This window comes from Pleurodeles waltl, chromosome 6, assembly GCF_031143425.1.
Source record: "Pleurodeles waltl isolate 20211129_DDA chromosome 6, aPleWal1.hap1.20221129, whole genome shotgun sequence".
NCBI classification, from domain to species: Eukaryota; Metazoa; Chordata; class Amphibia; order Caudata; family Salamandridae; genus Pleurodeles; species Pleurodeles waltl.
In genome coordinates, this window is record NC_090445.1 from 410786503 (window position 1) to 410801797 (window position 15295).

The 15295-nt window shown below is 44.8% G+C and overlaps 1 protein-coding gene across 2 annotated transcripts in view; it reads left to right on the top strand.

Moving 5' to 3' along the window:
* EPS8L3 (EPS8 signaling adaptor L3) overlaps positions 1-15295 on the top strand; it is a 187055-nt gene that overhangs the window by 672 nt on the left and 171088 nt on the right. The gene's annotated exons all lie outside the window — the stretch shown is intronic.

Consider the following 15295-nt stretch of genomic DNA (forward strand, 5'->3'; position numbering starts at 1 on the left):
GGCCTTCTCTCGGGTCCGGTGCCACTGCACCTGCTGCATCAATGGTAGCTCCAGCCCTGGCTCTGCCATCAATAGGAACACCACAGGGAACTGAGGTCAGACCAACTCCATCATCACTAGTAACCCTTCGGGTTTGGGTAACTGGGGGCGTGCAGAATCTACCATTTATAGTAACACTATAGTAGCTCAGGGCCAGGCAGACTCTAACGTCAATAGCAACATGTGGACACTGAGGGATAGGCCAGACTCCAACCTCAAAATCAACGTTCCAAGAACTGTAGACCATGCTCTTCTCTCAGTGGGAAGACCACCGGCTGCTGAGGACCAGACTAGACCCTCAGTACTAACACCCCAACAACTGAGGGCCAGACTCTAATCCTCAGTACTAACCCAGAGCAACTGAGGGCCAGGCGCTAAACCTCAATATTAACATCTAGCAACTGAGAGTCAGACTCTAACCCTCAATACTAACACCTAGCAACTGAGGCTAAATGCTTCCACTCAATCAAAGGGACAAACTCAAATCCTCAATAGTAGCATCCCATGGGAAATGATGACCAGACTGTAACCCTCAATACTAACACCTAGCAACTGGGGGCCAGACTCTCACCCTCAATAATAACACCCCATTGGTACCGATGGCCAGACTCTAACCCTCAATAACTTCTAGCAACTGAGGGCCAGAAGCCTACCTTCAATACCAACACCTAGCAATTGAAGGCCAGACGCTTTCCCTCACTACTAACACCTAGCAACTGAGTGCCGGACTCTAACCCTCAATAATAACAGCCTCAGGAACTGATGACCAGATTCTAACCCTCAATACTTACACCTAGCAACTGAGGTCTAAACGTTTACCCTCAGTATTAATACCTAGCAAGTGACAACCATACTCTAGCCCTCAATAATAACACTAACACAAGGGGCTGAGTGCCATATCCTAATCCTCAGTGGTCACCGCTTTCACCCTCACCTCAAGAAACACAGAACCTCAGTATTGTTACTATTATGAAGAGCTGAGGGCCGGAGTCTATCCCAAGATCTATCCCAAGAAAACTAAAGTACGTTTGAAGGAAATGCCACGTAAACCATGTTTCGTCTGTCATGTCCATATATGGCTCTTTGAATTCCTGAATGTGTTTTTTTTCACATGTGAAACTGTTTCTTTTTAATCATACTAGACCTAGACTACTGCAATAAGGAACAGTTACTAAAATGTATAACTTCTAGACATAAATTCAAGAAAGATCTGACACGCTAAGAATGCCTTGGTGGTAGTGCCATAAAGATACCATATGATGTTCGATTTGTGGTACACACTCTATAAACGGGCAATTAATACTGCTGTTTATGTGGAGAAATCATAGTCTTTTAAACCATTTACGGATTTTTTAGGTATGGTACATATTCTGATCTGAATCATCTCTAGTTTCTCCAAAACGAAGGGGCTTATTTACAAGCTTCTTGCGCCGCCGGTGGGGCAGTGTTTTTTGATGCTCTCGCGGCGCAGGTCGCAGACAAATCTCTACAAGGCCACACAAAGTCACTTTGCATGGCTTTTCATGGCCTCATAGATATGGTGTGAGGCAACGCAGAGCAAGTCGATGCATTGTCTTACATTGCCTGAAGTGGGTGTTCCATGGGTGTTGCAGTGGGTTTTCCCACGCAACACCCATAGATTTTGACGCATTCCCAGATTTACATGGCAGCGTAAACCTGGGAATGCGTCAACACCTGAAACCTCCCCAGGTGAGGCACAATGAAGAGAAATATCTTTATTTCTCCTTGTTGTTTCCTCTTTCTATGTGGGCTGCATTCTGCTGCAGAAAGAAGAAAACGCCTCCATGGATTGTTTTTGTGCCGGAAGGTGCTCCTTCCTGCACAAAAACAATCCTGCGTGCAACGCAGGCACCCTTGCGCCATGGTGCTAGGCAGCCCATTGTGCACCAGCGCTGGGGAAAGGACATTAGTGCTTCGTATTACAAAAATACGGTGCATATCTGCCCTTTCCCTGTGGCACGGGGGAGCACAGCACAGCAAGGTCACTTGCTGCTCTGCTCTGCACCACTTTTGTGTAAATATGCCCCATGGCATTTAAAGAAAATGAGGCACCATGAGGTAGTTCAGTTCACTTACAAGACATACAATTAAGATCTCCAGTAAAATGGAGACCATTGAACACCTGGAAAGTCAGATTGAGGATCCAAAAACCCAGAAACCTCAAGTTGCTGCTAGAGCCGGGAACCTTACGTTCAACAGATTGACAAAGGCATTGTTTCTTCAAGACAGGTGTAGAGGGCCGGGGCAGAGTGAACCCCGCTACCTCCACTCTGGTCCTCTAGAACAGGACAGGACTCTTTGGGTAATGGTCTCCAGGCTGCGTGGGATCCCATGCCCACAGCTATCTTACATGTAACAGTCACTGCCCTTGAGGTAAAAATAGCTGGCGCTTAAGATATATGAGGCTAATTCATCACTGGTAACTCAGAAGAGGTAGTGTGAGTGCAGTAGATTCGGAATTGAAGAGAAGGGGGTGGAGGCTGTGCAGGCAAAGGGAGGACAAGTGTTGAACAGAAAGCAAAACACAGAAAGGGGAAAGAAAATAGCTTTCACACAAAATATATATCGTCTTTTACAGCCTTCATAGAGTGGTATATCCAGCAAAATGCACGTCGGCTGTGTAACATAATGGAAGGACGAGGCTCTGAAGAGTGAAGTGAAAAATTAGCATATCATTTCTGGATGACTGGGTGTTGTTCTGACTTGCTCTCAGACAACCCTCCAGGTAAATTGTCAGAAAAACCCTGAGTGAATATAACCCCTCCAAGTGGGGAAGTCCTTCAGGCAGATTAAGTTGCAAAGGAGTCTCCAACCAAGCCATTAAATATGCCTTCTTTGTCACAGGAGGCGGGTGACCTATATGCTGGAGATGGGAAGATGGGCATGGGGAGTCTGCCAGAGTTAGAGGCATTGAAACTGTTGCTGGTTTCAGAAGAGATGCATTTCTAAAAGTGCAGGAAGTGTACCACACTCTCAAAGAGCTGTGCAGCACTGTTTTGGCACACAGCCAAGAACAAAAAAGAGGAAGTTTCAAAGTTGTCATGCAAAATGAGCTCCTCTATATCAATCCACTAAATCCAGAAACTGGAGGTTGTCAAGGCTTGTAGTCTTCAAAACCACCAGAAGCAATGCAGTTGACACCACATGAGGATCAGGATCAAGGTGAACAAGGATGAGCTCTGTGCTACCTTTAGTGGCCTAGCAAGGGTGTAGAAACGGAGAGTTTTCTTGGACCTAACTGAAAGAGTGCAAGACCAGACGACAGTTTTCATGCCTGTTTTTATTGATTACAACATTGGTGCCTATGACTATGAATTACATTGATACTGGAAAGAGCCTTCTTGTAAAGAGCAGAACTTGCAAGGTGTCATAAAAGGTCCAGTCCTGCATAGTGGCAAAGCTGCCCAAGATGGGGACATGAAGTACGTAGAACAGAGATAGTGCATGGTTGAGGACAATCGTTTTAAAGATTGTAGTCATTATAGTTCTTAAGATGGGGGCGGATAGCATGCTTTTTTATGTACAGACTGTAGTGGCCTGAATATTGCAACCAAGATCAATGTCCACCCCTAGTGCATGAAAAAAAAATCGTTCTCCACACCACTGAGTTAAAGAATGCCCTTTCCATCTTCTAAATGTCTAAAGATCGATAAATAGTCTAATGGTTGTACTAGAAAACTTCTTTGAAGCCTAACCTGTCAACATTATCCATCACTTTTGGATTTATAGAGTGCAACCTACAGTTGTGGGCATCATGGTGTAAGTATGTAAAATTGTGATTCAGCTTGTTAAGAAATGTAAAAGGCCTTTGTATATCTGGCCCCAAGTATGTTACCTGAGGAGGATGGGCAGAAGGAATTGCCATCAAAGATCAAAGCCACTGTCTTGTTTTTGTTGACCATTTTCAGTTCCATTTGTAAAAATCAGTGCCTGCAACCGTAGATAGATACTGGTTTCAATGAGCCATAGTTACTTCTCTTTTTACTTCTAAAGGCAATTTCTGGATTTGCATTGAGGAAACGATGAACAAACTACAGGGCCCTGTCACGCTATGACCACTGAGTCCTTCTCGAGGACTAGAACTGTGAATCTGCCCCGCTGCAGTATCCTGTGAGCAAGGACAATAAGTGGATTTCCTTGAATGGAAAGGACCACCCCGTGACTTTGCAGACCAGAACTGAGACCTAAATGACAAGGCCTGCTATCAGGGCTTGAACAATAAGAGGAGTGTACTTGCAATCAGAGGGCTGAGTACCCACCAACCCAGTGAAACTCCGAAGAAGAGCACTAGTCATTAGGACGGAGTCCACAGTGAGCCCCTCCTCTGGCTGCTTCTACAGTCTCCTTTTTCAGTTTGGCATTTGGCAAGTCGAGTTTGTGTCTTTGTGGCGTGCAGGCATGTTGTTGGATCTTGCTTGTATCGGCGTCTTTTCGAATGGAGTGAAGGAAACAAGATTTCCTCTTTCATCCCAGAGAAGACTTAAGGCCTGATTTAGGGTTTGGCGGAGAGGGTTACTCCATCACAAAGTGATATCATAAACGTGACGGGTATCCCATCCGCTGTATTACGGTCCCATTATAGCCTACGGAGATTGTAATATGGTGGAATTGTGACAAAATAACCCGTCCGCCAACCTCCAAATCAGGCTCTTAGCTATCCGTGTATACTTGCACTGCTTTTCCATCTTCCTCATCATAACAGCCACAATGTACCTTATTCTTTTTGGGTGTTATTGTGTGGGCCTGGTTGTTCTTCTGTATAGACTGTTGTTTGCACCTGTCTAGCCCCACCAATATGCAAGACATTGTGGTTACAGATTCTAGGCTTCTCCTAACTCTGAGTCCTGTTCAGTTAGCTCCACTAGCCTGGCCCAAGTACCTTGACCACAAATAATTCATTTTTAAAAGCGGGCCCCTGATGGTTCTGAAAATAGAGATATTGTTTTTAGCTTTGGCTTTAGAATACCTCTCCCCGAATCCCTGTGGCTTCTTAGAAGCCATAAAGGAGATAAGCTCATTGTTTTCCTTGGGTGATGAGACTGATGGAGGAATTTGAGGAGTTAGAAAACAGCAAACTCCATAGCATAGACTCTGGTTTCTGAGCTACCTATGATTTGGCTGGGAACTCGCAAGTACTGTGTTGTAGCAATTCCCACTTCACAGTAGCAATTGCCAAGAAACCTGACCTCTGTAGGGACGAAGGGGCACAGGTGGTGGGGGCTGCTTAAGTACCATGACCTCGCGGCACTCACGGCTTACTGCCCTCTAGTGAAGCATAGAGCTTGTAAGTTAAGGTTTTGGGCGAGATAGGAAATTTCGCACCAGGGGTGGGGCGGAATGGCTTCACTGTCCAGGGGGTGAGCGGTGTTGGGATGATGTTATGTTTTGACAGTTCTACAGTTTTGAGGAAAAGCCTGCTACTCATTTGTGTGGACGCTATGGTGTTTGGCACTGAGGGGCCCTGTGAGTCTGATATGTGCCTGTGTACCTAATTGTACTATTCTGAATGGGAATCTGACGCTGACGAATAATGACAGATGTTGTATTTAAATTTATGATTTGGAATGTCAGGGGCTTCACCCAGTTGGAAAATTGTCGCAAAGTGTATGCCTATCTCAAACAACATCACTTGTCAGTTACCTTCCCACAAGAGATGCATGTATGAGAGGACAGTATATCTAGACTCCGGAAGAGGTGGAGACGACAATTGTATGCAAATTCATACTCCGAATATGCACGGGGTGCGCTGGTATGGCCGGCTCCCGGGGTCCCTCTCCCCCTCTCCAGCATAGACTGCCTATACTCGTCCCAGAGGGGAGATATGTGATCCTGTTTGGGAATTTAGATGGGTGGGACATGTGCCTGATGAATGTCTATGTTCCTGATAATGATTGTGGAACATTTTATGGTGGGTTGGTGGTGGCCACCACGGCATGTCTGGCAGCAGACATTGTTTTAGTTGGGAATTGCAGCTCTGTTATTGACTGGGAGCTTGGCAGTGAGCCATCAAAGATGTACTCAAAGCCACACATGATGGTACAGTTGGCAGACCTACTACAAAGGCTAAATTTGATAGACCCCTGGAGAAACACCCAGATTCTAGGGTCTACTCCTGTTACACACCTGTGACTGAGACATATAGTCGACTAGATTATTGTTTTGTATTGGCCGGACTGGCTCAGAAGGTAAAACAAATGTTTTATCTCTCGCGCTACCTCTCTGACCATTCTCACTATAGATGAGTTTGGGAAAGAGGCGTAATCGCCCAGCAGTTCCATTTTGGTGTCTTTGAGTGGATGCACTAACGGACCCTCCATTTGAGCCTACGGTGAGAGAGGAAATCTCTCCCTATTTTAACAAGAAATGGGTTCCAGAAGATGGGCCAACGACTGGGATGCGGTGACGGTTGTACTGAATGAGAGTGGTCTGCCTGAAAACCACTTGTGGTGTTGGGAGACAACTGGAACGTGGCCTAAGCCGCCAGGAAGCACCCAAAGTGTACTAGAAAGGGTGCTTCCCACCTAGCCACAGAAACTCAGGGAATGGCAAAAGACACATAAAGAACTTTAAGATGACTGGCGCAGGTTGGAGAAACACATTTACATGGCACATCGTCAGAGATTACTCGCAGAGGGAGACAAATCAAGAGTAATGCTAGCATGCTTAGTTAAGCAACAGGAGACCCGGGACCCGGTGATGGCATTACAGAATGAAAAAAGGACCCTAGTTAACACACAGCCTGTGCTTAATGAGGTATTCCGGGCCCATCTTGGCAAGATATGCGCGGACCGTGGGAAAAAACAGGGTGCCACAGAGCTGCCTTTTTGGCAGAAATAAAACTCCCCAAGCTTAGGAAGGTGGACTGTTCCTCGATGGATGAAACTATTACTCATGAGGAACTTGTGACAGCACTGTGATGGCTCAAAACCACGAAAACGCCGAGATACGATGGTCTCCTTGCTGAATTTTATCAAAATTATGCGGACACAGTTGCTGAGAAATTACTGGAGGTATATCAAGAGAAACATCAGTGGGGGGCACTTACCCGATACCATGAGTGAAACCAGTGCTTAATTAGTAAATAAAAACGCGCCGGTGCTCAAAGCCCTCCTTTTAAACACGCGGCTTCTGTAATTAAATGTGGGAACACGGAACACTGAGGCAGCGTAATCCTTAAGCCATTCCGGGCCTCTTCAGTCTATATAAAGCCACTCCTTACCCCTTCAGCTCACTCTAGCAGCTTTCTGTTTTCTCCCTTTGTGACGCTTTTTCTATTTTTCCCTTCCTCTGTCTTTCCCATATGTGTCTTTTGCTCGCAGCAAATGCTTGAGGCAGAAGAATAAGCCCCAACACTCAAAAATAAGTGCCGTTGCTCAGCACCAGGTACAACAAGCACAAATTAAGCACTGAGTGAAACCATCATACTTTTAAATCTAAAACCTGGCAAGAACCCAGTAAAGGCCTCGTCCTATAGACCCCTACGACTGTTAAAATTCTTAGTGGCATATTAGCAGCACGGGTACTCCAACACCTACCGACACTAATATACACTGCTCAGTGTGGATTTATACCACAAAGAAGCACCATGACATGTCTTAGACATTTGTCACATGCCTACCCTGCCCAACGTCTGAGGGAGCATCGTACGCCTTTGCATTCATAGATATCGAACAAGCGTTAGATTCTGTTAATTGGGAGTACCTGTGGCCAGTGTAGTGCTTAACTTGTGCTTGTTGTTTCCAGTGCTGAGCGCCGGCACTTATTTTTGATGGCCGGCGCTTAGTCTTCTGCCTCAAGCATTTACTACCAGCAAAAGACACCTATGGGAAAGACGGAGGAAGAGAAAAACGAACAAGCGTCACGATGAGAGAAAGCATAACGCTGCTAGAGTGAGCTGAAGGGGCAGGTAGTGGATTTATATGGATTGAAGAGGCCCGAGATGCCAGCGGGATTACGCTGCCTCAGTAATGAATGTTCGTACATTTAAATGCAGCACCCGTGTTTTTAAGAGGAGGGCTTTGAGCACCGGCACCCTTTTGTTTACAAGTTAAGCACTGGGCTAGTGCTGGAGAAAGCGGGCTTCGGCCACAATACACAGCATGGGTCAAAATATTATACACAGAGCACGGGTACGCATGGGCAATATAGTGTCAGGTTCCAGTTACATAGAGGCACCCAGCAGGCGTGTCCTCTAGGACCCTTCTTATTTGCACTGGCCATAGAACGCATGGCAGAGCTGCTACATCGAATACTGGGGCCCTGTGGTATCCTGGTTGGAGATACCACTGATATGGTGTCATTATACGCCGACAAAGCCTTAGTGTATCTGCGGAGGCCGGAATACTCAGCCCCCTTGCTTCTGAATGCCCTACATGCTTTTGGAGAGGTGTTGGGTCTTTCCGTGAACATTTATCAGTCTCAACTTTTCCTATGGGTACGCTTGCCGGGATACAGACAGAGATACTCCCACAGAGGGAATTAGATATTTAAGAATAAAGATGGCCCACACAGAACTTAATTCTTAGACCTTAACTTGGGTAGTGTACTGGAGGGTCTGCAAGCGTCAGTTCGATTCTGGAGGGACCTCACTCTGCCCCTCATGGGCAGGGCAGCTATTGTGCAGATGGTGGTGTTCCCGAGATGCCCGTATGTACTACAGGGCACAATCTCTGAGATCACCTGGTGCTACTTCACTGAGCTGGATAGTTGGATCTTCGATTTACTATGGGCCAACAAGAGGAAATAAATAGGACTACCCATGCTTAGATAGACCTGGAAGAAAGGTGGTATTAAGATTCCCAACATGGGACTCTACTAAATGGCAGCCCACTTACAGCATGCGGTCCACTGGCTGGACAACGCAGATAACTGGGGAAAAGTCTCTTGAAAGTATTACACGGTGACCTGACACTCCATGCAATGCTTATGTGTTGAGCGCAGGTCAGACAAACACACTCTCCCTTATATGTCAGGTGTGTCGGGTATGGGACCGTGCTGTTACAAATATATTCAGACAAGCTCGTACACAAGGGATATGCCAATATGGAAACTGAGGCCATTTGCAAAAATGGCTGAGGTAACGTCAGAACAAAAATGGAAAGACGGAGGCTGTGAAATCCTGGGAGATTTATATCTTGGCAGCTAGTTTATTACATAGGAAAAAGCAGAGGAGTCCTTTGCCCTAGGTGCAGGACAAATTGTGCAGTATGCAAAGATTTGCCAACAATGCAGGAGATATGTCTGCTTTCCAGAGGAGCCACCAATCTCACGTACACTGACAGCACTTCTAGCAATTGCAGGAGGCCGTTGACTGATATCGCACATATACCGTGCATTGAGGGAGGATTTTCCCAAGATAACCCCCAGATCACATGCGAAATGGAGGGGACACTGGGAGAAACTCTGTCCACCAGAGACTGGGAGAAAGTTTATGCAAAAGCATGGATGGTGATCTCAAATGCATATTTTCAATTAATACAATATAATTATACGCATCGGGCGTATGTTGCACCTAAGAGTTTACATCGCATTCACACCACCTGACCAGACCAATGTGCCTGCTGTTGGGTCCCTACAGCAAATTTCTTACACACTGTGTGGCAATGTTCATCGTTAACACACTTTTGGAGGGAAGTAGTAGAGTATCTAAACAGAGCCACTGGATGGGTGGCACTGCTCATGCCATTGGCACTTTTGCTGAGACCGATTCTGGCACTGGCAAAGAAGAAACTTAGTCACAAATTTATTCTGCTGGGACTACTGCTCATGAAGCGATGTATCGCCATAAAGTGGCTGAGTGCACTGACACCCAGATATGAAGATTAGCTCTGGGATATGTCTATATGAGCTTTGGCTGAAGAAGTTAGGATGAAGCAAGTATGGAGAGATGAGAAACTGGAGGATGATTTAGCTGCATGGTTACAGGTGTTGACTGAGCTGCTCGAAACAACAGATACGAATACGGTATCGGGAGGCGTGGCTGGTTTGTCCCATAATGGCATGGTTGGCCAGATGGAGGGCGGCGAAAGGGAGGGACCAGATTAGAGCCCCAGTTATATCTCGATAAAATTGTGAGAAGATAGGGACGGCACCATGGAGAATAGGCAGTGCCTACGCTAGTGGTGGGCAGGCTAGAGGGACAACTCCCGAACTACATGATAAAGATAAAGCCCAGGTCATTGCTTCTAGATGTATGAGCATATGCAATTGGAAATGTGTTGCACAAGAATACGAGTAGCATAGCGGGGCGGGGGGCAGTTGGGGAACTGATACCAAGCAATGTACTACTTCATCAAGTGTGTCATTGTTGTAATATTGGAACTATGATACTGTGTTCAAATATGGCAAAAGTTAATAAAATGTTAAAGAAAAAAAGAAACCTGACCTTTGTGTTAGAGGTCACCTGCACAGCCAGTGAAAGCAAGTCTGTAAGAAGCCTATGTGGGGCCTGGAGCACAAACATTATGCACCCCTCACCTTCTGGTTTTCTGGTAACATGAATACTTGTCCAAAATAAAAACAAAACCAGGAACACATTTCGAGTTAGCTCCATCATAAGGCACCTATTAGCGGCTGACATTACCTGCTTCATGATGAATCTATTACAAAAAGAAGCAAACCCTTCTTGGAGAGGTATAAATACATTTAGCACTGTCAGCATTTGGCCCAAAAAGAATAAAACCTGGGACAAACAGTCCTGGCTGCCCACACCTCCCATTTGTAGCAGCCCTGAGTGAAATCCTTCTAGATAGACACTACCTCAGCAAACCAAAGCACAGTTCCATGCCGGGGGCATTACTGAGCTCATTATGTAATATAACTAACATGGATTATAGAGTTCAACATCGCACAAATGGTAGTTCCTAAGGGCGGTGGTATTATAATAAAGGATGATGTTCCTTTTTCGTCTTAGAAGGTGCTTGCACCTTCTTGTTTGATTAGTTGATCTTCCTTTTTACTGTTTCCTTTAATCTACAGTGTAAAGAAAAACCTGTACTTTTTCTAAACAGTATATCTTCTGGAAAAATGATGTTTACTGAGTGTTAATTGAATGAGTCATATTGTATCTGAGTTATTCACCCACAACTACCTCTAAAATTAGGCACTGAGTGCTCAGCTTCGCTACCCCCAAGAGAGCCAGGATCCATACAGGTGCCATTAGTACTTCTTTGCAAACCAGTAGTGCCTATATATAGCCTTGGAACACAAGTGGTAAAGAATTGGTATTTCTTTGAGACATTCCTAGTACCTCCACCCAGAATCTGGGGAAAGGTTCTGCATAGGGACATTATCAGGTAACTGACGAATACCATTTATATCAAAACATCTATCATTTTTTAACCACAGACATTTTTTTAATGTAAAGTAATAAGTACAAAGGAGTAAATTGTTAACCCCGAAGTTGAGCATAAAATGACAGATTTACAGGAGGTCCTATCAGTCGTAAATCTCAATCGAAATTGAGTAGTAGTGCAAGGGTTATCTGCATTTGTCCCACACTATGACAGTGGGACAGGAGGAAAAAATCTAACAATTTCCTGCTCCTCCCAGACTGTGCTAGACTTCTCTTCCTTTCCTGTCTTCTATGGGAATCAGCACACTTCCTGTTTTCTCAGTATTTGCCAGTCACTTAAACTCGAGCCTCAGTTTCAGTAACAGCCCCCTGGGACAGCTGGGCTAAGTGTCTGGAATCAGAAAGCTACAGGAAAAGAAAAAGTGGGGATAAGGAAGGATCCCTTAACCAGAAACTACTGATGTAACCACTGATCATCAATGCAGAAGATCAGATGGAGAGAGGTTCTGATGACACACAAAGATGTGAACATGGAGGTCATCAGGGAGGGATCAGGTTTTTGAGCGCAGCTCACGCTCAGTCTGATCTCACTTTCAAACTGCAGCTCTCTGAGCAATGAAAGGCTGGCCAATAGGCCTAGGATAACAGTTCACTGTCTCTAATATACATCTGCCCTTGAATCTGGCTTCACACACATGTACGATCGTTCATCTTGTGTCACGAGAGCCCAGTAGGCAAACTGTACAGAATTCAGGGAGACCCATAAAAGAAAGCAGAGCTCAAGTATCCCAGCGTGCAATTGAGATAGATTTCCACACCTTCAGACACTAATCACAGAGATATCGTGTACCCATACTGTTTTAGGAGGAGGAGTATTAAGTTCAAAAATCAGAAAAATTGTAAATCTGGAATGGGTCTCAGAAATGTACTCATGTCACAGCATCCTTTTTCCCTAAGATTTTACTTCAGGTTTCTTATAAGATGTCTCATGGTGACTGAGTATGTAAATCATGTAAATCCTGGCTGTAGGAAATACATCTTTTCTACGTGTTCAGCCCGGATTTTAGATCTTTTGCTGGACCCTATATTTTTGCTGGCTTTAGAACTCTGCACTTTACCCCTGATTACCAGTAGTAAAGCGCCCGTGCTATCACTTTAAACAGGGTTAAATTGGCTTAATACTCATTGGATCCTTTAACTTGCCCTTACGTCTCTAGCAGATTGAGCAGAAAGTGCTCCCCAACATGGAAATTTAAATGGCACTTGTGGACTGCTGCACTTAATGTATCGTCCACTACAGCTGCAGTGTAAACATGGCTTCAGGCCTACCCTGAGTAGCTTGACTACTGTAGTGTAACCTACAGTGTGATCTGTGGAAATAATACTTTTTGACACATGAAAACATCTCTTTTAAATATTGGGACACCCTTATACAGGTATTGTAGCCTACCAAGTAGGGTGCATGGTGTTTAAAAGCGGGACATGTAGAAAAATAATATTACTATATCTCAACAAAGACAAGGCCCAAAAACCTATTTTCACAGTTGCAGGCTTAGCTGTCCTATGTAGAACATGAAAGTACAGATAAAATACTACTAACTGCAAGACCACAATACTCAGGAAGGGACCAACTAGAAAAATAATTAAACAACTATTTATATTAGTCATTAAAAATCCAATTCATTGGTGTAGGTAGACTTCTAATAACTATTAAGGAAAATTAACTTCACCTTTTACCTCTCTGAACTGTAAGGTGGCTAATTTGCATAAGACTCTGCCAGCTCCCAGCCTGGAAGTAGCCTTAGGTGTGAAAAAGGTGTGAAATGCCTCTAGCAGCAAACAATAGCCTGGCCTCAAAGAGCAGACGTGACTTCTCTGTGTTCCACAGAATATGCAGGGTGGGGCTCTGGGCCTCCATTTGACACGTTCTGCTTGACAGGTCTGTTGAGTGACTTGTAACACTTGGGGTACACTTGAAAGGGAGAGAACCTGCTACAAACACACGTCTTGTGTATCACCTGTCCGCTGCCGAAGGAACCTGTTTTTAACATACTAGACTTCTGTCTCTTAGTTTGTTGTGGGTATAGCACCTTCAAACTGGATTTTAGTGTTAAATGTGGGAGGACACAAGGATTACCACAGTGCACTCCCAATTACACCCTCAGCCTCAGAACCCAAGCTTAGTGTGGCTAAAGGCCTTCACCATCTTGGATTTGCCCTGACACATTCTATTTAGCACCTGTTTGAAGCTAGGCAAAAAGTAACAAGTGTAAAAATAGGTAGTTGAGGGCCAGGGAACTTTTACTCCCTTGGTTAGACAGGGCCCAGGAGACACCCGCACCAACTTACTAGTGCAAGGCATAAATGTGGCACCTCATGGAACCCATTTCAGAACACTGTGAGGACCTGCGAAGGATACGAGGTGAATAGTACTGCTGACTTTGATCTGTGAAGAGTCATGAAGGACTGGGCCTGCTCTCTCCTGTACCCAGCTTAAAGACATAGATTCAAAGGATCAGTGGCAGACCTCCTGTGTGACTATTGAAAGACAACAAGCTGCAAGACATCTTTATCTGGAAGTGCCCAGCTGGCCAGTTGGAACTTGACTTGGACGGGCCTCTCCTGTGGCCTCTGCTTGATACTCTGTGAGTCTCTAAGTGCCTTCTCTGAGGTCCTGTGGTCCTTAGAAATATACTGCTGTGGTTGGTTGGGACTTAGAAGGCTAAGTCGGAAAGTAAAATCTTAGGGCCTCATTTACAATCTTTTGGCCGTGCCACAAGTCTACTTCCTGCGCTTCCCTGCGTCAAAAGAAAAGAATGTGCTGTATCTATGAGAAACGGTGCATTTCTGCCCTTCCAGCCGGCGCACAAATTGCAGCCACGTGCCAACACAAGCAACATCTCACCATGGTGCAAGGGTGTCTGTGTTGTTCGCATAATTGTTTTTGCGCAGAAAGGGACACCTTCATACACTAAAGCAATCACAAGAGGTGTTTTCCTCATTCTATGTGTGCTGCAGAATGCAGCACTTATGAAAAGAGGAAAAAATGAGGAGAAATTTAAACATTTCTTCTTGTTACGCCTGCTCTGGGAGGCGTACGTTTTTGGCACTGCCCCAGATTTACGCTTTATTGTATAAGTGGGGCAGTGTAAAAAACAATGGGTGTTCCCTGGGAACACCCATCATAACGACCATGGAACACTTCCTTATCACAGTGTGAGGCAACGCAGTGACTTACGCTGCGTTGCCTCAGTCCACATCTACAAGGCCATGAAAAGCCACGCAGGGTGACTTTACATGGCCTTGCAGATATGGCTCTGCAGCATGCGCCATAGGAGTGTGAAAAATATAACACTCCTGTGGGGCACTGGGACTTGTAAATAAGTCCCATGGCCCAGAATGAACCTGCTTGGTGTATCTGACCTTGCTGCCCCTACAGTCAGCTGCAAATTGCCACAAGGTCACAGTATATAGTGACCATTAACTGTTATTGACACTTTGTGCTTTTTGGAGCTATTTTAAAAAAAATCAGATCTCTGGCTTACCTTATTGGATTTTTGTCATTTGTATATCATTTTGTTTATTAAACTCATGTTTTCCAATTTAGGTTGGGATTAATATTGTTTTGTTTGTTTTGACTTTATTACTGTTTTTGTACTGCATAAACACTTTACACATTGTCCTAAGTTAAACTTGTCGGCTCTGTGTCGTAGGTGGTTGAACTCAAGTTAATTTAGTGACTTCAAAAGTACACCCTGACAGGAGTTGTAATTGTTCATTGAAGTGGGCAGTTGCCCATCCCAAATGATAACACAATTTCTTACTCTGGTGTTTTATGATTGTGGACTGTCCATGACAATTGAATGGCACATTGGAGGGGATATGAAAAAATTGCAGAAGCTGCAGCGTGTATGGTGGGGTGATCATGTGTTATTATAGGGC